Source organism: Orcinus orca, chromosome 14 (genome assembly GCF_937001465.1).
Source record: "Orcinus orca chromosome 14, mOrcOrc1.1, whole genome shotgun sequence".
Classification (NCBI taxonomy): Eukaryota; Metazoa; Chordata; class Mammalia; order Artiodactyla; family Delphinidae; genus Orcinus; species Orcinus orca.
Window position 1 is genome coordinate 45,255,604 of NC_064572.1, and position 23,152 is coordinate 45,278,755.

Consider the following 23,152-nt stretch of genomic DNA (forward strand, 5'->3'; position numbering starts at 1 on the left):
GGAGGGTTTACTAGAGCAGAGGAGATGTACAGCAAACTGAAATTTATTCATTTAACATTTATTGAGCAGCTCCTATGTAGCAGGCTCTGTGCTTTTAGTTTATAGTTCAGAGAAGTAAGGGGTATGTGCCGCAGAGGAGAGACAAGTGAAAGAGTACAAGTATTGCCACTTATGCTGAAAGAATTGTAGAAGGGGAAAGTTATGCATACCATGAACATTTTGTCAGTAACTTAAAGCATATAGATATACAGTCATTCATCAAATTTTCAAAACCTAACTATGGAATATTTCAGTTATATACAAAAGTAGAGGAATAATATGATGAGCTACTGTTTGTCCATCCCCCAGCTGGACAGCCTCTTTTGTTTCCTTGTATTCCTTCTCCCACTGCATATTTCAAGCAAATTCTAGTTATCATATAATTTTATCTAAATATTTCAGTACTTTCACTGAAAGGTAAGGGCTGTTTTCTTAGAATTGACCATAGAACTGCTGTCACTCCAAAGTTATTTCATACTATTTTTTTTTCAGTTGATTTGTTTGAATCAGGATCTGATCATAGTCCATCCATACATTACATTCAGTTGATGTGTTTTCTTAAAATTATCTTTTAATCTATAGCTTCCCCTTATTTATCTTCTTTGTTCTTGAAATGTGTCTGCTGAATAAATCTTGTCATTTATCTTGTAGAACTGCCCATACTGTGAACTTTGCTGAATGCATCCCAGTGGTGTCATTTAACATGTTCATCCTCCTACCCCACCGTTAGTTTTAGAGATTTAAGTTCTTTTTTTCTTTTTTGCAAGTATGTTTCATAAACAGTGGTTTCCAACAGCACATAATGTCTGATTGTTGTTTTTTCTTTGTGATATCAGTGGCCACTTATAATTTGCATTATTTAATTGGGGTTTGCACGATGTTGCTGTTCTAGTTTCATCATTCCCTCTTCATTTATTAGCTTTTAGTTTACTTCCATAGAGAAGTTTCTCTTTATCAACTATTTGGTTACCTGGAGGTACAGTTCATACAGGGAAAACAGGTTAAATGACTGATTCTTTTCCTTTGTTTATAACTCTTGGAAGGACCTTAATATCTCCAAAGATGGCCAAATGATTTTTTTCTTTATTTTTAAAAATATTGTTAGGAACACATGAATTTTACACATTTGATTATTTTTTAATAATCAAAAATTTTTTAAAAATAAATTTATGTATTTATTTATTTTTGGCTGCATTTGGTCTTTGTTGTTGGGTCTTAGTTGCTGCGCACGGGCTTTCTCCAATTGCGGTGAGCGGGGGCTACTCTTCATTGTGGTGCGTGGGTTATTTTTTTTCATTGCGTGGCTTCTCTTGTTGCAGAGCTTGGGCTCTAGGTGCGCAGGCTTCAGAAGTTGTGGCACGCGGGCTCTGTAGTTGTGGCTCACGGGCTCTAGAGCGCAGGCTCAGTAGTTGTGGTGCATGGGCTTAGTTGCTCCGCAGCATGTGGGATCTTCCTGGACCAGGGCTCAAACCTGTGTCCCCTGCATTGGCAGGCAGATTCTCAACCACTGCACCACCAGGGAAGTCCCTCAAGTTGTTTTCTTATGGATGATCAAGTTGTCCCTTCTTTGGCCAGTGAGAGCACCTTCAGGTTGGCTCCTGGGTCCTTTTGATACGAATGCCTTTGATAGCTTCTTGCTTCCTGGTGTGACAAGATGTCCATGCTCATCAACTTGTATATTTCCAGCTGTAGCTCTGGAATAAGCCCTTTCTTCAATGAGCTGTGGTTCCTTTTAATGGGAAGTTGTATTTAGAGACTGCAGTTTGGATACCACAGGTCAGTTTTTGCTTCTAGGCTTTCGGAGAAAGTACTTCATGAGTTTCATACTGATTTTTCAAACTTAAATTTAGAAATAGAGGGTTCTACTGAACTTATTTGATTTCATATTTGCTGAAAATCTTGGTCCATAATAATATTGATACTTATTGATAATAAGTAATGGTACTTATTTATCAGTATTATACTAACAGTATGATTACTGAAAACCATTTAAGAATTCAAAAACATTTTCTCCCATCCTTTTTATTCTTAGGATAGTTTCTTCTAGGGATGTACTGTGAAATTGTGTTTTACATTATTTGAAATAATTCCTTTTTGCTTGGTTACACCAGCAGTTCAATAAATATTTAGCTTTGTTTCATTCGCTTTTGAATTTCAGGGATTAAAATTTTTTTTTGATTTTGTTGTTGTTGTTAATAATTATGGAAAACACGTAGATGGTCCCAGAGCCAAGTCTGCAGAACAAGGCAGAAGCAAAACGTCTAGCTTCGATCCTTGTCCCCTCCGGTCTATGCCTCTCTCTCCCACACTCCATTTGAAATATATAAGCAAGTGTGTGTGCACGAATGCACACATGTACACATTTGTTTCTGCCTCCCAACACCGTCTTAGATGAATGGCAGCACACTGTATATGATTTTCTTTCCTTGCTTTTTACTCCTTCTGCTGTTTCCTGGAGATCACTCACCACAAGTATGTAGAGACATTCTTTATGCCTTTTTGCAGCTATATCATATTCCACTGTGTGAATGTGCTGTAGTTTATTCAACCAGTCCCATATTAATAGACATTTTGGTTGTCTTTAATCTCTTGCTATTACAGATAGTACTGTATTTAATACCTGGTACATCTGTATTTTTTTTAATTTTGCCACCCTATAGGAGGATTTCAATTTTAATATTATATTAATTTGCACACAGGTGGTAGAATGTAAAAATTTTAGGTTTACTGTTTGTTCTGTGATCCTGAAATCTATTCTTTTTAGTTTTCTTCCTCTAGGTAGCACTTTCCAGTGACAAAAACTATAGTTAGAAAAACATGTTTCAGTCAGTCATCAAAATAGTAACCCAAGACCTAATTTAAAAGTGATATAAGTGTAAATCAGGAAACAGTTGTTTTTGAAGTTAACTGTCGCTTCTCAGAGATTTTTACCTCATTATAAATCCCTTCTCTTTGAGAAGACACATAACATATCTGAACCAAAGAAATGGACAGGCATCTATTTTCATAGGGATAAGAAAGCCAGCATGACCTGCAGACACTGAAATAGCTCATCTAATGTTTTCTGAGCACCTGTAAATACCAGGCCCCTACAGGGAAACAGGAAATTTTAGAAGTGGACTGATGCTATCCATTCCCTTCCTAAAATATATTAGCTAATGCTCAGAACATACAGAATGGTCTCATTTAGTAAGCTACTCTCAGCAATATGTACATGTCTGCTCCCACCAGCTGAGTTATGAGCATATAAAAAATCTGTTTATACCTGCTAAAGTAATCAGATTAGGCCCAAGATGGAGTCGCTCATGCTAAACCCCATGTCAGGAAACCAAAACTTCACTAAATTTCTGCACTTGACTCTCCCAGAAAAGGAAGGCCTAGGGCAACCAATCAGCATTGCCTGCTCAACACAAGTTACCCTACCTGGCTCCAAGGCTTCCCTTTGCTCCACATAAGGGAAGTAACCTGCTTTAACCAATCAGCAAATGCCCAGTATAGCTTCCTTGTTCCTGCTCACTTTGGTTTATAAAAGTCTCTCGCTTAGTTCATCGGAGCTCCTTTCTGCTAGACGAGGTGCTGCCCAATTTGTGAATCATTGAATGAAAGCCTAATAGATCAGTAAATTGTCTGTGGAAATTTTTCTTTTAACATACCCAAACCTGTTTATGTTGGCTGTACTTGTTATTGCAATTGTATAATTTAATTTAACACTATGTAAACTAATCACAAATGAGCGAAAATGTGGCTGCAAAAATAAGAAGTTACTATTTCCATAAAAAATAAGTTGAATACTTTGGAAATTATCCATACAGGCATATTATTTTCCTTAAAAATTTTTGACAGATTGGTTATAAGTAAAACAATTACAAAAGACCAGGAAAAAACACTCTAAAAGACTATAATTCTGTGCTCAGCTTGCTTCAAAAGTTTCCGAAGTCTCAATCTACTTTAAAGAAATTGAAACTGGAAAATACAGAAGTTACTGTATGGATATAGCTAATACAAGAACAATGATCTAGAACTCCAGTCAGTGGACCCATACTCAAAGAAAAGACTCCAAACTTTGGTCAAAAGACTGGTCTCCTGAATTCCCCACTACCAGCAGAATAATCCATCAGTAATTTTGCATCTGAATGCTTCCTGAATGCAAGTTATTCTACTTAAAATTGAAATCCCCCATAGGGTGGCAAAATTAAAACAAACAAACAAACATACATACCAGGTATTAGATACAGTACTATCTGTAATAACAAGAGACTAAAGACAACCAAAATGTCTATTAATATGGGACTGGTTGAGTAAACTACAGCACATTCACACAGTGGAATATGATATAGCTGCAAAAAGGCATAAAGAATGTCTCTATATACTTGGGGTGAATGATCTCCAGGAAGCAACAGGAAGAGTAAAAAGCAAGGAAAGAAAATCATATACAATGTGCTGCCATTCATCTAAGATGGTGTTGGGAGGCAGAAACAAATGTGTACATGTGTGCATTCGTGCACACACTTGCTTATATATTTTAAATGGAGTGTGGGAGAGAGAGGCATAGACTGGAGGGGGCAAGGATCAAAGCTAGACTTTCTGATTGTGCCTTGTTCTGCAGACTTGGCTCTGGGACCATTTTCCTCTGGGGCCAATGTTGCTTTCTTTCTTTCAACTTATGGGTTGTTATGCATTACCATGCAAATCACAGTAATTGGGGCCGAAAGGTTAGGAAACTGGAAGGATTCAAGGTTTAGTCATAAAGAAACACCAGTTAGGGCTTCCCTGGTGGCACAGTGGTTACGAATCTGCCTGCCATTGCAGGGGACACAGATTCGATCCCTGGTCCCGGAAGATCCCACATGCTGCGGAGCAGCTAAGCCTGTGCGCCACAACTACTGAGCCTGTGCTCTAGAGCCCGTGAGCCACAACTACTGAGCCCACGAGCCACAACTACTGAGCCCACGTGCCACAACTACTGAAGCCCGTGCGCCTAGAGCCTGTGCTCTGCAACAAGAGAAGCCACCGCAACGAAGAGTAGCCCCGGCTCGCTGCAACTGGAGAAGGCCCGTGCGCAGCATCGAAGACCCATTGCAACCAAAAATAAATAAATTAATAAATAAATTAATTATATATTAAAAAAACCACCAGTTAACATTTTAGAAGTATTTCACCCCTGCTCTATACAAAACATTGTAGGGAATACTAAAGAAATATATTATAATCCAGAACACTATAAGGAATGCTAAAAAATATGTAATGGTCCAGAGAGAATTCAGCCTTTTAAGTAGGCCAAGCTTTATACACTGTAGGGAATAATCTATAACTAGATAGTATTTTGTGTTAGGGTTCTCCAAAGAAACAGAAGCAATAGTATATACATAAGCAGATGGATAGAGAGAGATTTTTATTGATTGATTTTAAGAAGTTGGCTCATGCAATTGTAGAGACTGCTAAGTCCAAAACCTGCAGGGTAGGCTGGCAGGCTGGGGACCCAGAGAAGAGTTGAATCTGGAGTTTGAGACCACAGGTCTGCTGGCAGACACCCTATTCTGCCAGGGGAGGTCAAGGTTTTTTTTGTTGTTTGTTTGTTTTGTTAAGGCCTTCAGATGATTAGATGAGGCCTACCCACATTATGGAGGGTAATCTCCTTTACACAAAGTCTGCTGATTTAATTGTTAATCATATCTAAAAATATACCTTCACAGAAACCTCTAGAATAATGTTTGACCAAGTATCTGGGTACTGTGGCCTATTCAAGTTGACACATAAAATTAGCCAACACATATACTGAAGGACCGTTTTGTGTATAATTAAATGTCAAACTGTAAAGAATATTGGGTATGTGTTGTGGGTGGTAAGGTAGGGGTGGGGGAGCTTGTTTTGGTGTTTCTTTGCTCACAGAGGAGATAAGCTTTGGGATGTGCTCTGAAGGCCAGGGAGTTTTTGCCCTGGTGTGCAGAGTGTGAACAGCATCCCAAGAGGGGGTGGATCAGAATGAACAAGGGTAGAGTTGACCGTGGCATGGGCAGGGGTCTTCGGGAAGATTTGTCCTGACTGGACAGATACTTCTTGGATGGTGAGGCAAGCCCCTCTCTGGTTTCTCTACTTTACTGCATTAAGTAGAGAAGATGCTTGCTCCAGCCTGGGATGACAGCTGGCTGGTGCAGGGCTGTCTGTACCACCAGCATTGTGTGCTACGTTATAGAGTGTGATATGATGAGAATTCTTGCAGGAAACATTTCAAATAAAATATAGCTGCCTTAGGTTTTTCTGTTATAAAATATGGTCAGAATTCTTTCTTCTGTCAATTTAATGAATTTGCTTCAAAAGATCTATATGTTTCATATGTTTGTGAAGAAACATGAGATCTTCAAATGATGTGAATTGCTGCCAGTAGTAATTCTAGTCTTTAAGCCTTGAAATATTTTTGGATCCATTATTTTGAAGTAGAAATATAGCCCAGTAACTTTTCCCTCCACATTTCAAATTAAAGAACATAATTGGTACTTCCCTGGTGGCGCAGTGGTTGAGAATCCGCCTGCCAGTGCAGGAGACACAAGTTCGAGCCCTGGTCTGGGAAGGTCTCACATGCCACGGAGCGACTAAGCCTGTGTGCCACAACTACTGAGCCTGCGCTCTAGAGCCCGCGAACCACAACTACTGAGCCTGTGTGCCACAACTACTGAAGCCCACGCGCCCAGAGCCTGTGCTCTGCAACAAGAGAAGCCACCACAGTGAGAAGCCCGCACACCGCAACAAAGAGTAGCCCCTGCTCACTGCGACTAGAGAAAGCCCGTGTGCAGCAATGAAGACCCAATGCAGCCAAAAATAAATAAAAAGATAATAAATAAATGTATTTAAAAAGAGAACATTATTTTTAGTTGTAATAGATGTAAAAACACTTTATAATAAAAATTCTACTAATAAAAATAATTATTATCAGAGAGAAAAATAGCAAAAACAATTTATGGTAAATTGGTACATAGTAGCCCCCAGTGAACCACCTCCCCATGCCTCTGCCCCTTTGCAATGTGGGTCTGCTTGTTCCTCCCATCAAATGGTAGAGTCTGTTTCCATACCCTCGGTACTGGGCTTTGCCATGTGGCTTGAACTGGCTAGTGGGGCATCAGCAGACATGATGCAGGCAGAAGCACCATGTGTAGTGGGCCAGCTCTCTTGGTATGCTGCTTCCATTATGTGAAGAAGGCTGTGAGGAAGGCCTCGTGGAAAGGGAGGCCCAGCCTTCCTCACCGAGCCCAATCCCCAGCTGACCTGGGCCCAGTGCAGCAGCACGAGTAAGTCAGGTAAGAGCAGCAGAAGAGCTGCCCAGTCAACCCATGGAACTGTGAGAAATAGGAAATTGTTGCTGCTTAAGCAGCAAAGTTTGGGATAGTTTGTTACCCAGCAGTGGCAAACAGAAACATCCTGTGACTAATGGCAGGGATTTATCCCTGTAATTCTAATTCTGGCTTCATTACTGAACCCTCAAGGATCCCACAGTCCAGTGAAGGAGGCAAAAATGTAAGCAGGTCACTCCATTACGGTGTGGTGAATGTCCAGGAGGGGAGTCTGGGCTGCTGCAGCCTTGACTTTTCCTCCATCCCCCTTTCCTCATCTGTAAAGATCAGATTTTTCTCTGCAAGACAAGCATTAAAGGGCACGTGGAGGAACTGGAGGAAGTAGACTAGTTCTGTACTTCATTGAAGGTATTTTCCATCTCTTAGGTTCGTGAGACTCGCACTTCCCTTTCTCAGAAGTGAAATGCTGAAAGAACCCCAACAAATCTCCTCTTTTCCTTTTGTTAACTACTAGTGTTTTCAGTATTCTTGTATTTGTCCTGAAGAATGCCCGTGGGTATTCCTCCTTAACTTTCTTCAGGTTCAGAATCTTCTGGAAGATTAAGACATCATAGGCCCTTTTCCTTGTAATCATCCCTGGTTCACCTAATTCACACACATAGTGGAGTGGTTCTGCTGAGGTCTCCCTGAGTCAATGGAGAAGTCACAGATGACACACACTGTCTGGAGCTGAGTCCCGCCTGCCCCATGTTATCTTCTTACTCACTCGCTCTCAGCCTTGGCCTGCTCCTCTCTTACTCTGCTCCTTGAGATTCTCAGTTGCACACAGCAGCCTTCAGTCTGCAGCACTCTCCTCTCTCCTGGCCAAGCACTTACATTTGGCTTAGGACTTCCAGCACCAGGCTCCCTCAGTTTTCCTTAGTGGCCCATTCTCCCACTGGGCAGCATTGTTGGACATACCTGGAGTCCACTCTGTCTCTCTTCTTGGCTCCAGCCTTTGAGGTTGCAGGTTAGAAAAATTACCTTGAATAATCTACTGGAGTAGTTTAAAGACACAGCTTTAGTTTTATATAGTTATAATAGTTTAAGGTTATGTTATTATATATGTAATTTATAATATATAATAGTTTAAGAATATGGACTATAATTTTAAAATGCAATATTTTTCTGTGGCTTGTGATATAAATTTGCAAGTCAACTCGAAATGATAAAGTTAAATATTTGGTATAAGTTGGACTGAGCTATTTCAGGCACATCTTACTGCCTTGAAATATCTAAAATTATTATTTTTGTCAAATTTTTAGCATGTATACCCATTTGGTCAAATGTCCCTCCATGTAGACAAAATTGCAGCAGAAAGCATGTTACTATTTAATACTTCAAATGCGGATTTCGTGTTATTGTTTATATCCATGGTGATCATAATAAATCTTTACCATAACAAAGCCAGCAAGCAACACACCAGGATTTATCTTTTTCTTTCCAACAGCTATGCTACAGTGAAATGAAAAAAAACCTACATATTTTAGATTCACCTTGTAAGTCACCACAGGCTACTATATATTTAGTAAAATATGGCTAAGAAACCTTAGGCAAGTTGCTTAACTTCTCTAAGCCATGTGTGAATTGGAGATAAGACAGTTCCTGTACCCTCTGGTACTGCTGTGAGAATCAAATGAGATAATGCATGTAAAACACTTACGATTTTCAGATGCTTTCATCTGTTGTGTTTTTCCTCCAGCATTACTATTCAGAGATGGTATTTCTGTACTTCTCAGTTTGTTTCTCTTGCTTTATCACTTTTAAACTGTTTATACTTTGGATTTCATTTTCTAGTTATCCTCAGCATTGCTTATTTGTTATTTTTTATGTAACATTGATCTTACTCTTTATTACCGCTAGTCATACTCTAAAGTATCCTAGGGGATTTTAAAACTAACAGAATCTTTTTTCTGTTTCTGAGTAAATTTGTTTAGTCTTTGGGATATGTTTGTGTATTTTATGATTTTTTTCTTCACTTTTGGTAATTGCACACACATATTCTGGTAGTTACTGCTTTATTCTGTTGCATTTAAATTTTTAAATTCATTTTGATATTTTTTTAATAAGCTCATTGTTCTTGTAGCTCATAGTGTTAATAGGCCAAGTCAAACAAAGCTTTGTCTCAGACTGTTTTTTAGTGGGTGGCATATGGAGACCTTGTGGTGTTACTCTACCATCTTCCCTAAAATTCTCAGAACTCTGAACTTTAATTTTGGTCTTAATTTCAGTAAAGAGTGGGAGTAGGGTAAGTTTGATACTTTAAGGTTTGTGCCTTGATACCTATTGGTCTAGTGAGGGCAAGACAGTGGCCAGATGTGAGTTGCTTGTGAGAGACCTTTCTTCCCTGGTTGAGTGAAGGGAAAAGGCTATGAGGTGATACCGTTAGTGTGATAGCATGTTTTATGCCCTTCTTTGACTCTGTAGATATGTCCTTATTAACTTGCTACTTGTTCTTCATTGGATTTTTTTTTTCTTCATTGGATTTTTGACTTAAAGATTGAAGTTACTTATCTGTAACTTATGACACTTAAGTTTTCCTCTGTCTTAAAAGAGCTTTTATCAGCAATTCTTAACAACTTATAATTGTGGCCTTTTAGAATTATTCTTAAAAATACTTGGATTGCATTTTGAATTCCATTACAATTTTGGACTTCGTCTGATGTGGTCAATCTGCTGCAGATATTTAAAGATCAGTTGTTTCTTCCCATTTGAGATGAATTGTAAAGGGATGAAAAATACCGAATTTTTGTTTGTGTTGTCTAAATTTCCACTATGCTACTTAATCAGCATTTGAGACAGTGAACAGTATTGTTATAGTTTGAGTTACAAGTGAAATTCCCAGCTAGTTCTGGCTCCTGTCTGAGAAAGATTGGTTCAGTCAGTATTTACTGAATGGATTTTATGTGATTGCATTGGGCTAGAGAGTGCTGATACAGGGTGAGCAAAATGAGATAGGATCTCTGCCTTTAGGGAGCTTACAGCCTAAACGTCATTAATTAAAGAATTAATTTAATTAATGAGAACATCATTAATTAAAGAGTTCAATAAGTGTAAAATTCCAATTGTGATAATTGTTAATGAAGTAGAGGTTCTTGATGCTGTAAAGACCAATAAATGTGGGATTTCCTGAGGATGGTCAGATGTTAATTAGATCATGAGGGGCAGGAAGAGCATTGTAGGTAGGGAACAGCATACATGAAGGCCCTGTGGTAGAAGGAGCTGCAAAGTCTTAGGAGACTGAAAGAAGGCCACTGTTGCTAGACTGTAGTGGGAGAGGGTGGTACAAAATGGGGTTGGACAGATAAATAGGGGTCAAACCACATAGGGCCTCTTAGGCTGTGTAGGATGAGCATCTTGAGGAATAATTTAGATACAGTATAATTCACTCATTGTAAGTACACCCTCAGTGAGGTTAGTGAATTTAGAGTTGTGCATCCATTTGATTGCCCCCAGAAGTTCCCTCGTGCATGTTTGCAGTTGATGCCTATTCCTGCCCTAACCCACTGATCTGCTTTCTGTCCCTATGAATTTGCCTTTTCAAGAAACATCATGAAAATAGAATCATACAGTTTGTAGTCTTTTGTGTCTGACTCCTTTCACTTTACATAAGGTTTTTGAAGTTGATCCATATTGTAACATTTATCATTGTTTTGTTGTTTTTAATTGCTAAGTAGTATTCCATTGTGTGGAGATGCCACATTTTGTCTATATATTGATGGACATTTGGAACGTTTCCAGTTTTTGGCTGTTATGAATAATGCTACTGTGAACATTCATATACAGTACATCCACAGAGGACGTATGTCTTTATGTCTCTTGAGTCAGTTCCCAGGAGTGGAATTGCTGGGTTGTATGATAAGTTTATGCTTGACTTACTAAGAAACTGCCAAACTGTTTTCCAAGGTTTCCATACCACTTCACATTCTCAAGGGCAGTATATGAGGGCTCCAGTTTCTCTACATCCTATAGTTGATATTGACTGTCTTTTTGATTATAGCTCTTCTAGGGGGGATATAGTATTATCTCATTGTGGTTTTAATTTGCAGATCATTTCATGAGCTTACTAGCTATTCATTTATCCTCTCTGGTGAAATGGCTATTAAAAACTTTTGCCCATCTTTTTTTGCGGTTTGCGGGCCTCTCACTGTTGTGGCCTCTCCCGTTGTGGAGCACAGGCTCCGGACGTGCAGGCTCAGCGGCCATGGCTCACGGGCCCAGCCGCTCCGCGGCATGTGGGATCTTCCCGGACCGGGGCACGAACCCGCGTCCCCTGTATCGGCAGGCGGACTCTGAACCACTGCGCCACCAGGGAAGCCCTTGCCCATCTTTAAATTGGGTTGTCTTCTCGAGTTGTAGGAGTTCTTTAGATATTATGGATACAAGTCTTTTATCAGACAGATGATTGTCACATTTTTTTCCCCAGTCCATCTTTTCAGTTTTCTTAATGGTGCCTTTTAAAAGCACAAAAGTCTTAAATTTGATCAAGTCTGATTTATCAGTATTTTCTTTTTGAGTAAAAATGCGCAAAGGTGGTCACTGAAGCCAAAGATGTGGATTAGATAACTCAGGAAAAGGGAACACAGAATGAGAAGAGGAGAGGGTAAACTGGAGCTTTGAGGAATCCTAATATTTACTGTTGTGCGAATGAGTAAATATTTCAAGTCAAATTACATGGGCCCAGAAAATGTCCTTTAGGCTTAACAGCCATGGAGCGTGCTGTTAACCTTACTATACTGAAGCCAGATTGCAATGAGATGAAACGTGCGTGGGAGGTAAAGAAATGTTGAAGGTGAGTGTAGAAGAGCTCGAGGGTATGGAAGAAGAGCTCTGTCTTGCTCTAGAAAAGCAGGATAGATGCGGTTATCCCAGGAGTTGAATGATGAATCAAATGAAGTTTTCTCTGATTCTTTTTCCTCTTTTTCCTCTTTAAAATTTTCGATGAGAGAGGGAATTTCCTTATTCAGCACCTAAATAGTGACCCAGGTATAATGCTACATTTGGAAAATATGTGGTATAGGTATTGCTCCATTTAAGGTCACATGAGTTCCCTGCCTGTTTTCTCTTTATACTTTCTCTCCATTTATTTCTTCTGAATATTTTCAAAATGAAAAAAGTAATAAATGCACATAGCTTTTTGAAAAGTGAAATGGAGGCCCAAACTCTCTCATCTAAAATTCTTAGGTCAGAAATATTTTAGACTTCAGAAATTTTCAGATTTTAGAAAGGTAGTCTATATATAGTATTTATTAGTGAGTACTCTTCTTGGGGTAATACCTGTAAAACACATTCATATTTCTTCATTGAAGCATAATATTTATACTGAGTTGCATAAGTAGAGACTATAAATAGCTTCCTGTCAGTTCAGGTCAGGTTTTGGCCCCCAGAGAGTTTATATAAGATTAGATCTTTTTTTTTTTTTTTGGTACACGGGCCTCCCACTGCTGTGGCCTCTCCCCTTGCGGAGTGCAGTCTCAGCGGCCCTGGCTCACAGACCTAGCCGCTCCGCAGCATGTGGGATCTTCCTGGACCGGGGCAAGAACCCGTGTCCCCTGCATTGGCAGGCGGACTCCCAACCACTGCGCCACCAGGGAAGCCCTAAGATTAGCTCTTAATGTTAAATGTAAGTAAAGAAAAGTTAGGGTTTTGTTTTGCTTTGTTTTGGTATTTTTCTGAATTTTAGAACTGTGGGTAGGAGATGGTAGTACCCAAAGTCCTGTAATGAAAACCAGTAGTCCTTTGCTCCACTCCTTCACAGCCCTTGTCCTGTTCCACAGAGGCAGCTAAGTATATGCCATATTTGTATCTTCTGATTGTTGCCTCCATGTTTTCAGATAATATGCTTATACTATTTCTTGACTTACAAATATTAGACATCATTTCTTGACTTCCTTTTATACCCCATCTCTCTTCTCTCCATCCTTCAGATTTGGTTATGTCACAAAGTTGTTTCCACGAAGTTGTTTATATCGTTAAAATGTTTACACCATTATCAGTATTGAAATATTGTTCATTTTAGATACAAATGATTATATTTTCTTTCTACTATAGTTTTGTTGTTGTTACTTTATGTTTTTACTTGTATGATCATTATTATACTTATCCTTAATTCTTCTAAGGTGTCCATGATATTATCTGTCACTCCATCTTCCCTGTTGAGACTTCTTGTGTTCTGGAGACCTGCCCCTGGAAGTGTTCCATATGTCTGCTCCACTTTGTACCAGTAGTCTTTAGGCCTGCTGTGCAGGTACAATCCTGGAACTTGCACTTTGTGCCTCTCCTAAGTTATAATGATGGTTTTGTGTATTCTGTGTTTTTCTCTTCCTTGATTTAGTCCTTTATTTTGATAGAGTACATCTTCCAAGAATTTCCTTTAGAAGGGTGCATGGGAAATTAAGTTTCTGGCTGTACATCTAAGAGGATGTTGATTGACTTGTTTAAAAGGATTTTTTTAAACTTTAGAAAGTTATCTTTATCTCCCCTACGTTTTTTTCTTTTTGTATGTATGTGTTTATGTATGTATGTATGTGTTTATGTATGTATGTATGTGTTACTATACTTTTTTCATTTGGAGCTCTTCTCCTAAGTTTGATCAGTAAATGAGAAAGGCCAAGAACAGTTTGTGGAATGGGGGAGCAGAGGTTGGATTGCATTGAACTGAGTTGTGGAAGCAAGAAAGTGAAGAGCATTGTAGATATAATTTAGAAAGTTTGGTTATAGAGGGAAAGAGAATAGGAGCATTGAAAAAATTTTTACTTTTTTTTAACATCTTTATTGGAGTATAATTGCTTTACATTGTTGTGTTAGTTGCTGCTGTATAACAAAATGAATCAGCTATATGTGTACGTGTATCCGCATATCTCCTCCCTCTTGCGTCTCGCACCCACCCTCCCTATCCCACCCCTCTAGGTGGTCAAAAAGCACCCAGCTGATCTCCCTGTGCTATGTGGCTGCTTCCCACTAGCTATCTATTTTACAATTAGAAGTGTATATATGTCAGTGCTACTCTCTCGCTTCGTCCCAGCTTACCCATCCCCCTACCCGTGTCCTCAAGTCCATTCCCTATGTCTGCGTCTTTATTCCTGTCCTGCCCCTAGGTTCTTCAGAGCCATTTTTTGTTTCTAGATTCCATAGCTATGTGTTAGCATATGGTATTTGTTTTTTTCTTTCTGACTTACTTCACTCTGTACGACAGACTCTAGGTCCATCCACCTCACTACAAATAACTCAATTTCGTTTCTTTTTATGGCTGAGTAATATTCCATTGTATACATGTGCCACCTCTTCTTTATCCATTCATCTGTCATTGGGCATTTAGGTTGGTTCCATGTCCTGGCTATTGTAAATAGTGCTGCAATGAACACTGTGGTACATGACTCTTTTTGAATTATGGTTTTCTCAGGGTATATGCCCAGTGGTGGTATTGCTGGGTCTTATGGTAGTTCTATTTTTATTTTTTAAGGAACCTCCATACTGTTCTCCATAGTGGCTGTATCAATTTACATTCTCACCAACAGTGCAAGAGGGTTCCCTTTTCTCCACACCTTCTCCAGCATTTATTGTTTGTAGATTTTTTGATGGTGGCCATTCTGACTGGTGAGAGGTGATACCTCATTGTCGTTTTGTTTGCATTTCTCTAATGATTAGTGATGTTGAGCATCCTTTCATGTGTTTGTTGGCAATCTGTATATCTCCATTGGAGAAATGTCTATTCAGGTCTTCTGCCCATTTTTGGATTGGGTTGTTTGTTTTTTTGATATTGAGCTGCATGAGATGCTTGTATATTTTGGAGATTAATCCTTTGTCAGTTGCCTCATTTGCAAATATTTTCTCCCATTCTGAGGGTTGTAATCACGACAGTATGGTACTGGCACAAAAACAGAAATATAGATCAATGGAACAGGATAGAAGGCCCAGAGATAAACCCAAGCACATATGATCACCTTATCTTTGATAAAGGAGGCAAGAATATACAGTAAAAACAGCCTCTTCAATAAGTGGTGCTGGGAAAACTGGACAGCTACATGTAAAAGAATGAAATTAGAACACTCCCTAACACCATACACAAAAATAAACTCAAAATGGATTAAAGACCTAAATGTAAGGCCAGACACTATAAAACTCTTAGAGGAAAACATAGGCAGGACACTGTATGACATAAATCACAGCAAGATCCTTTTTGACTCACCTCCTAGAGAAATGGAAATAAAAACAAAAATAAGCAAATGGGACCTAATGAAACTTAAAAGCTTTTGCATAGCAGAGGAAACCATAAACAAGATGAAAAGACAACCCTCAGAATGGGAGAAAATATTTGCAAACAAAGCAACTGACAAAGGATTAATCTCCAAAATGTACAAGCAGCTCATGCAGCTCAATATCAAAAAAACAAACAACCCAATCCAAAAATGGGCAGAAGACCTAAATAGACATTTCTCCAGAGAAGATATACAGATTGCCAACAAACACATGAAAGGATGTTCAACATCACTAATCATTACAGAAATGCAAATCAAAATTTACTTTTGTTTTTAAATATGGGAGAACCATAATGGACGTTGAAATTCTGTATCAGTGTGAACTTTTATAATTTTTTATAGCAACTAGTGACATAGACTACTTATGCTATGCATTTTCTTGGAAAACTGTTTCTATTCCTTTGTTGATGTGGAGGAGCCTTTAGAAAGGATGGGATGAAAATATGGGGTAGGAGGGTGGCTGATAGAGTGAGGCCCCTGAATTGTCAGGTGAGGAGGATGGCAAAGAGCCCAGGTACACTCCCAGGGCTGAGGCCGCCTCTTCCTTTGAACTGCATAATACAATTTATTTAATACATGAAAGGGTTGGGGGCAGTGGACAAGTTTATATGATTGGTGATAGGAAATTGAGGGACTTTTATAATAAATATCATGTAAACAGCAAAAGTGCCTGATCTCATGGTCAGATCCACAGGGGCTTCCTTCACACAGGAAATCTGTTGTTAAGAGAGAACAGTCTATTCTCCTCTGCTGGAAAGAAGGCTTTTTCACTTTTGGAACAAGAGGTTTCTTTTATAACCATCATTAGAAGAAAAAAACCATTTGCTAATAGCCCATGTTTATTATTCTTTTCTGAGTTTTGTGAAGGATGATGGTTCTTGATACAGATATGTTTTTGCCATAGCAACAGGGACAGACATACACTGGAAAAAAGCAGTGTAAACAACAGATAGTCTTCTTAACGCTGGGCAGATGCTCAGATTTATTGACCGTGGTCAAGTACTAACCTCCCCTTATCTGCCATGTTATAACGCTATATTCCTAGCACTGCATGTTCTTATCCTCCATTTCTATGGATGTGTAAAGGCCATCCCATTGCAGTTGCATTTTGTGGGAAGTATGCAAACTGGAAGTAGTGTGACATGGAAATAATTAATAAGGCTTACTATGCATAAAATATGAAATAATGAAGTCTCCAAAATCAGTCACTTTGGAATGAAAGTCAGATGTAATAAAACACCATGAAGAAAGGCAAACTATTCCCATGATACAGTATGCTGTTTTTTAAGGAAAAGCACTCTGCAAAAATATTAGAGGAATTCCTGAAAAAAATTTAAAAGGAGCATAAAACAAACACTATAGTGGTTGAAAACATCAGCGTCCTGAGAATGCATCCTCCTACTTTATTCCTGTAGGAAAATTAAGCTTGATTTCTGTGAGGTCTTCAGAAATGTATTCCTCACAGAAAATGAGCCCTTTTATGGTTGTACATGTATTCATTGATAACTTTCTGACTGTTAACCAACCTATGTGGAATGACTTGAGCTTTTAACTTTAACTCTTTAAAAATATATATTTAAACTATAAAAGTGTTGTTACTAAAAGTTTAGGAAATAGAGAAATGAAAAGTCATTTGTATTGCCACATCATTAACCTGCTGTTAACATTTTTTATGAATCTCTCTCCTAGTATCTAACTATGTATTAAATAATGGCAGTGGTAATATGCTTATTTTGCTTTCTGATTTAAATAGAATGCCTCTAAGAGTTTTGCTCTGTGAGTATAATGTTAAGTTTTGGTTGAGATAGGTTTTTTTTTTTAATATGATAGTTAGGGATTTTCCTTTGCTTTTTCCTAAAAGGTTTTAAAATCCTGTATTGGTGTTAGGTTTTATCATTTGATTATAGCACCTAATGACATAAATGCTTGATTCTGCAGGTTTTTCTTGGAAACCAGATTCTATTCCTGTGTATTCAGGTGTCACAGTATGCTGGTGACTCCCAGTGTGCACTGTGTACATATGTTGGGTTTCCCACCGGCATATCAAGCTCAGTGTGCCCATGGCCAACCCCTCCTGCATCTCGCAGTCCTCTCTGCATTCCGGTCTTGTGAATGCTAGAAACCAGAGGACGGTTTAGATCCCTCACCAGATTATGTCAGTCCTCCTTTTCAAGTGGTCTCTCTTCTCCCTCCAAGTTCACTGTTCTAGGTCTGGCCTTGGGCATTCAGTGCTGTGTATTACAGCTGGTCTCCTCACTTGTACTGCGTTTTTTCTTTTTGTGTCTGCTAGCTGCTGTTCGTAGGCTTCTCATTTCCTATGTGGAATGTTCTGATAAAAACAAGCTTAACTTAAAGTTGTTTATTTAGAGTGCCAGTCAGGATACTGCAATTCAACAGCTCACAATGGGGAGGAGGAGGGCTCTACTGGAGCCTGGTACCCTGTGTGCAAGGATACAGGGAGGCATGCAGACCCAGGGTGGCTGTCTCTCAGGGGGGGCTGCCACTGGCATCTTGTGTCTTCTCCTGGCTGCCTCTTTGTCGTCTGTATTTGTCCCAAGCATTGTTGGAATGGGCAGAATCCTTTGCTTATCTTGACCATCTGGAAAGCACATAGAACAGCTTGATTGTTAAGCTACTGGGATGGTCTTCTGGATAGGGCTTTCCTACCTCTCCCCTTAGAGGGATAGCATTGTCAGCCTTGTATCCCCTCTAGCAGAGTCATGCTGCTAGAGGTCCTAAGTAAATGTCAGAAAGGATTTGAGGTCCCAGTTGTATATATCTTGTGTCAGACTGAGGTAGAGAAGGACAGAAAATAGTACTGGAAAGACAAAGCCAACAAACTGGCCTTTGTGAAGCAGTGAGAGGCATCATTGCAGATGCTTGAAAAAGCAGGCTGGAAAATGTGCTGATGCTAAGAACCCTGATATTTGTGTACATGGACATAATCTTATTTGGCTTCACAATAACCCTGTGAACTGAGTAGAGATTATTACCTTTCTGTTTCACAGATGAAGAAACAGAGCCTTTGAAATTCATCAGTTTGCCCAACATCACATAGTTAGTATTTAATAGAGTCATGACTTGAACTTAGGTTTCTGATTGCCAATTTTATGTACTTCATGTTACCTTTCTCAAAACTGGAAGAATGATAGGCTAACAGTGGCCAATCTCCATGTCATCAGGTAAATTACATTAGGGATAGCACAAAGGAAAAATAAAAATTTACCTATCTTAATCCATATTAATTATTTTTATATTTTAAAAACAGCTTTATTGAGATATAATTCACATCCATTACAATCCACTCATTAAAGGGTACAATTCTATGGCTTTTAGTATACTTAAGAGTTATGTAGCCATCACCATTATAAATTTTAGAATATATTCATTGCCCTAAAAAGAAACCCTTTTAGCTATCACTGCCCCCCTCCCCCCAATCCCCACCCCAGCCCTTGGCAATCACTAATCAACTTTTTGTCTCTATAGATTTATCTACTCTGGACATTTCACACAAAATCATACAATATGTGGTCCTTCTTTCATTTTCTGTTTTCAGGTTTTATCTATGTTGTAGCATGTACCCGTATTTCATTTCTTTTCAGCAAAGTTTCTGCTGAAAAATCAGCTGATAGTCTTATGAGGGTTCCCTTGTACATAACTAGTTATTTTTCTCTTGCTGCTTTTAAGATTCTCTCTTTAACTTTCGACATTTTAATTATAATCTGTCTTGGTGTGGATCTCTTGGGTTCATCTTGTTTGGGACACTCTTTGCTTTGTGGACCTGAATGTCTGTTTCCTTCCCCAGGTTAGGGAAGTTTTTAGTCATTATTTCCTCAAATATCTTTTCTGTCCCTTTTCTTCTGGGACCCATATAATGTGGATGTTAGAGCATTTGCTGTTGTCCTACAGGTCCCTTAAACTATCCTCATTTTAAAAAATTCTTTTTTTCTTTTTGCAGTTCTGTTTGGAGATTTCCACTACCGTGTCCTCCAGGTCACTCATCTGTTCTTCTGTATCACTTAGCCTGCTGTTGTTGATTCCCACTAGTGTGTTTTTCAGTTTAGTTGTTGTATTCTTCAGCTCTGTGAGTCCTGTTTGGAACTTTCTTATATTTTCTATCTCTTTGTGGAATTTCTCACTGTCTTCCTCCCTTGTTCTCCCAAGTTCGGTGAGCATTTTATGACCATTACTTTGAACTCTTTATCAAGTAAATTACTTATCTCCATTGCATTAAAGTTTTTTTTCTGGGGTTTTATCTCGTTCCTTCATTTAGAATGTGTTCCTCCATTTCCTCGTTTTGCTTGACTCACTGTGTTTCTGTGTATCATGTGAAGCAGCTCTCTTACCCTGTCTTGAAGGGATGGCCCTATGTGGGAAATGAACCTTATTGTTTAACCTTGCCCTGGTTCTTCGTTGTCTCTTGAACTCTCTTTCCACTTGTTTCAGTCTGTGGGGTCCAGAAACACAGTCCTCCTGTCAGCCTGGGCCTGGCGCTCAGTGGATGTCCCCTGTGCGGGCTGTGAATGCCTGTTGGCTTTGGTGGGGTTGTGCGAGTGGAATGGAGGTGTGTGGCTGCTCAAGAGCTGCATCTCTTGGTGCTGTGGCTCGAGCAGGGCTGTTCACACACTGCTTTTAGCAGGTTAGAATGAGAGGGCAAAAATGGTGTCTGCCAGTGCCAGCAAGGTAGGGGGAGCCTGTAAAGATGCCATCTGTCAGCATTCCATCCCTGGAGAGTCCCAGCAGACTTCTGCCCCTTTGGCAGTTGCTGTAAGATTACTAAGTGAATTTCCCTCACAGATGGTCTAAGCTCTTTACAAACTGCTGCTCTTTGTGCGGGGTCCTGGGGCAAGTGGTTCTTTACACATGCTATTTAAGAGCAGAGTCTTCATTCCCTGCCATCCTGAGTTACTCCTGAACATAAGCGCTGTTGGTTTTCAAAGGCAGACGTTTTGGGGGCTCTTCTCTCTGTTGCAAGACCCAAAGGTTGTGGTACCTGGTGTGGGTATAAACCCCTTACTCCTCGGGGAGAAGCTCCGTTTATTTGTTTGTCTATTGCTTGATTTGTTGATTGATTTTATTAAGATCTCTTTCGATTGTGGGTCACCATATTGGGAGTGGGGTTTTTGGTGAGAGCATGCCTTTCCTACCTGTCTCGATGAGGCCCTTGTATCCTTTGTTGTGGAGCAGGTGTTTTGGCAGTTCTCAGGTTCTTTTCAGAAGGATTTGTTCCCTGTGTAGCTGTATATTTGTTGTGTCCGTGGGAGGAGGTGAGTTCAGGATCTTCCTATGCCACCATCTTAAACCCAGTTTTCTTACCATTCCTTTGTAGTAAGTTTTTAAATCAGGAAGTGTGAGTTCTCCAACTTTGTTCATTTTCAAGATTGTTTTGGGTGTTCTGGGTCCATATGAATTTTAGGATCAGCTTCTCCAATTTCTGCAAAGAAGTCAGAAGGTTTTTGATAGGAATTGCTTTATCTGTAGATCAATTAGGGGAGAATTGCCATCTTAACAATAGTAAGGCTTCTGATCCATGAACATGTTATATTCATTTCCATACTCTTAAACAACCAGTTTTGTCAGTCCAGTTCTTCTAGATATGGATGTTCATATTAAGTGTGTTGTATTTTGCAAAGTAGCATTAGTGGAATTGAAGTCCTCCTGACTGGATTGTCAGGCATAGTGCAGAGGTTTAACTATTGCTCTTAATTAAACATGACTTGAATTGATAGAAAATGATACTTGGAAATAATGTGAAGAAACTAGTATGAGTAATACCTGCTTTATGATTTTCATATGAACCTTCACATACAAAGTGGTATGGTTTGTTTTGTAGTTTGGTTTTTTAAATTATCATTTTTATCCTAAATATGTCTGACATAGGAGAGGGATTGCTTCAGGCACTTTCAGGTCTAGTACCTGGAGATAGGGGTGCATATCAGAAGAGTAGCTTACATAGCTGTAATGAGGGAGGTCCTTCAAAACTTTGCAATAAAATTTAAAACCCTCTCACATTTGTGTTTCTATGGCATAAATAGTCTTTTCCAGGCTTGTCATGGTCAAGTACCAATAATGTAATAATGATGATTGTACCAGAAGCACCAAAGGCAGCTATTGGCATGCTATGTGGTGGGGCTCTAGGCATGGTTAGTTTGACTAAGTATTCTAAGAGGCCCCATGGAGTTTGTCATCTCTGACAGAGGACTTTAATGCATTAGTGATGAAAAACGGCTCACTACTGGCTTGTGATCTTCCAGAGAGTGTAAGACAATGCAGCACTAAGTGAGTGCCTCTTGTCTTATTTAAACACATATATTCAGACCATTTGTTTGGGTACAGTGTTCCATCTTGTGTCAGCCTCATCAAAGGCTTGAAATAGAATAGGTGATATATAATATCTATACATTAATATTTTATTTATTATTGGATATAATGTCTAGATACTAATATTACCTACTCTTGTTTTCCTGTTTTATTACTTATGAATGATCACCCAACTATTATAAAACTAGACTTTTTAAAAACAGGATATTCTTTTAGCTTATTTTCTCCTGTGTGTTGATCCTTTCCGGTTTCTTGTTCCTCCCTGTTCCTTGTTGATCAGAGTCCTGTGGAAGAAATTGGTTTTGTGAGTCCTGTTGCTCTTCAGTTTGGTTAGTAACACTGTCAGAGGTGGGATCAGCCACACAAACACCTATCTTTGGTCCAGAGCACAGTTAGGGGAGAGGTGGAACAAATGGCTGCTCGATAGATGTGTACTTAGGGTTGTCAGGCCCTGTTGTTCACCCTCCTTGTCTACTGCCCCACCTCCAATACATGCTTAATAAATGAAAATCCCCAAATTAGAGCTTCATTCTTTTGGATTAAGGCTTCCATCCTTTGTTAAAATTCACAAACAGCATGAACTGTTACCTTGTTAAACATTATGGATAGTTTGGGTAATTTATATTTAATTGGTTTTGTATACAGAGTTTGATAGATTTCAGTGGGGGCAGAGAGATAGAGGACACACAATTCAATTACTAGGTACTTTAGAGGAATGTAGGAGAAAACCAGAAAAAAAGCAAGGGCTGCCTGGAATCATGAATATAGCTTATTCGGACACTATTATTTTACCTAAGGGCAGCCTTTTATGGCCCCAGGAATGTCTGTGATGACCCTCATCTTCCTTGGAATATTCTTAGAGCAGGGTTAGGAAACTCCAGGCCCGTGGGCCAAATCTAGTCTGCCACCTGTTTTTGTAAGTGAAGTTTTATTGGAACATAACCATTCTTATTCGTTTACAAACTCATTGTGCCTACTTTCTTGTTACATTGGCAAAATTGAGTAGTTGTAACAAATATGGCCCACAATGTATAAAATATTCTGGCTCTTTACGGGAAAAGTTTGCCAATAAACTTGTCTGAGAGTCTAGACTTTTAGAAGGTTAAGCATGGATCATAGATATCTTAAACTTATTTCAGACTTCTTTAACTTTTAATATTACCATTATGTGGACTCAAGGGCAGTGATCTTAAGGAAGGATCACTACTT

General features: G+C 39.1%; 1 protein-coding gene across 14 annotated transcripts in view; it reads left to right on the plus strand.

Annotated features, from left to right (window-relative positions):
* MARCHF8 (membrane associated ring-CH-type finger 8) overlaps positions 1-23,152 on the plus strand; it is a 111,612-nt gene that overhangs the window by 26,008 nt on the left and 62,452 nt on the right. The gene's annotated exons all lie outside the window — the stretch shown is intronic.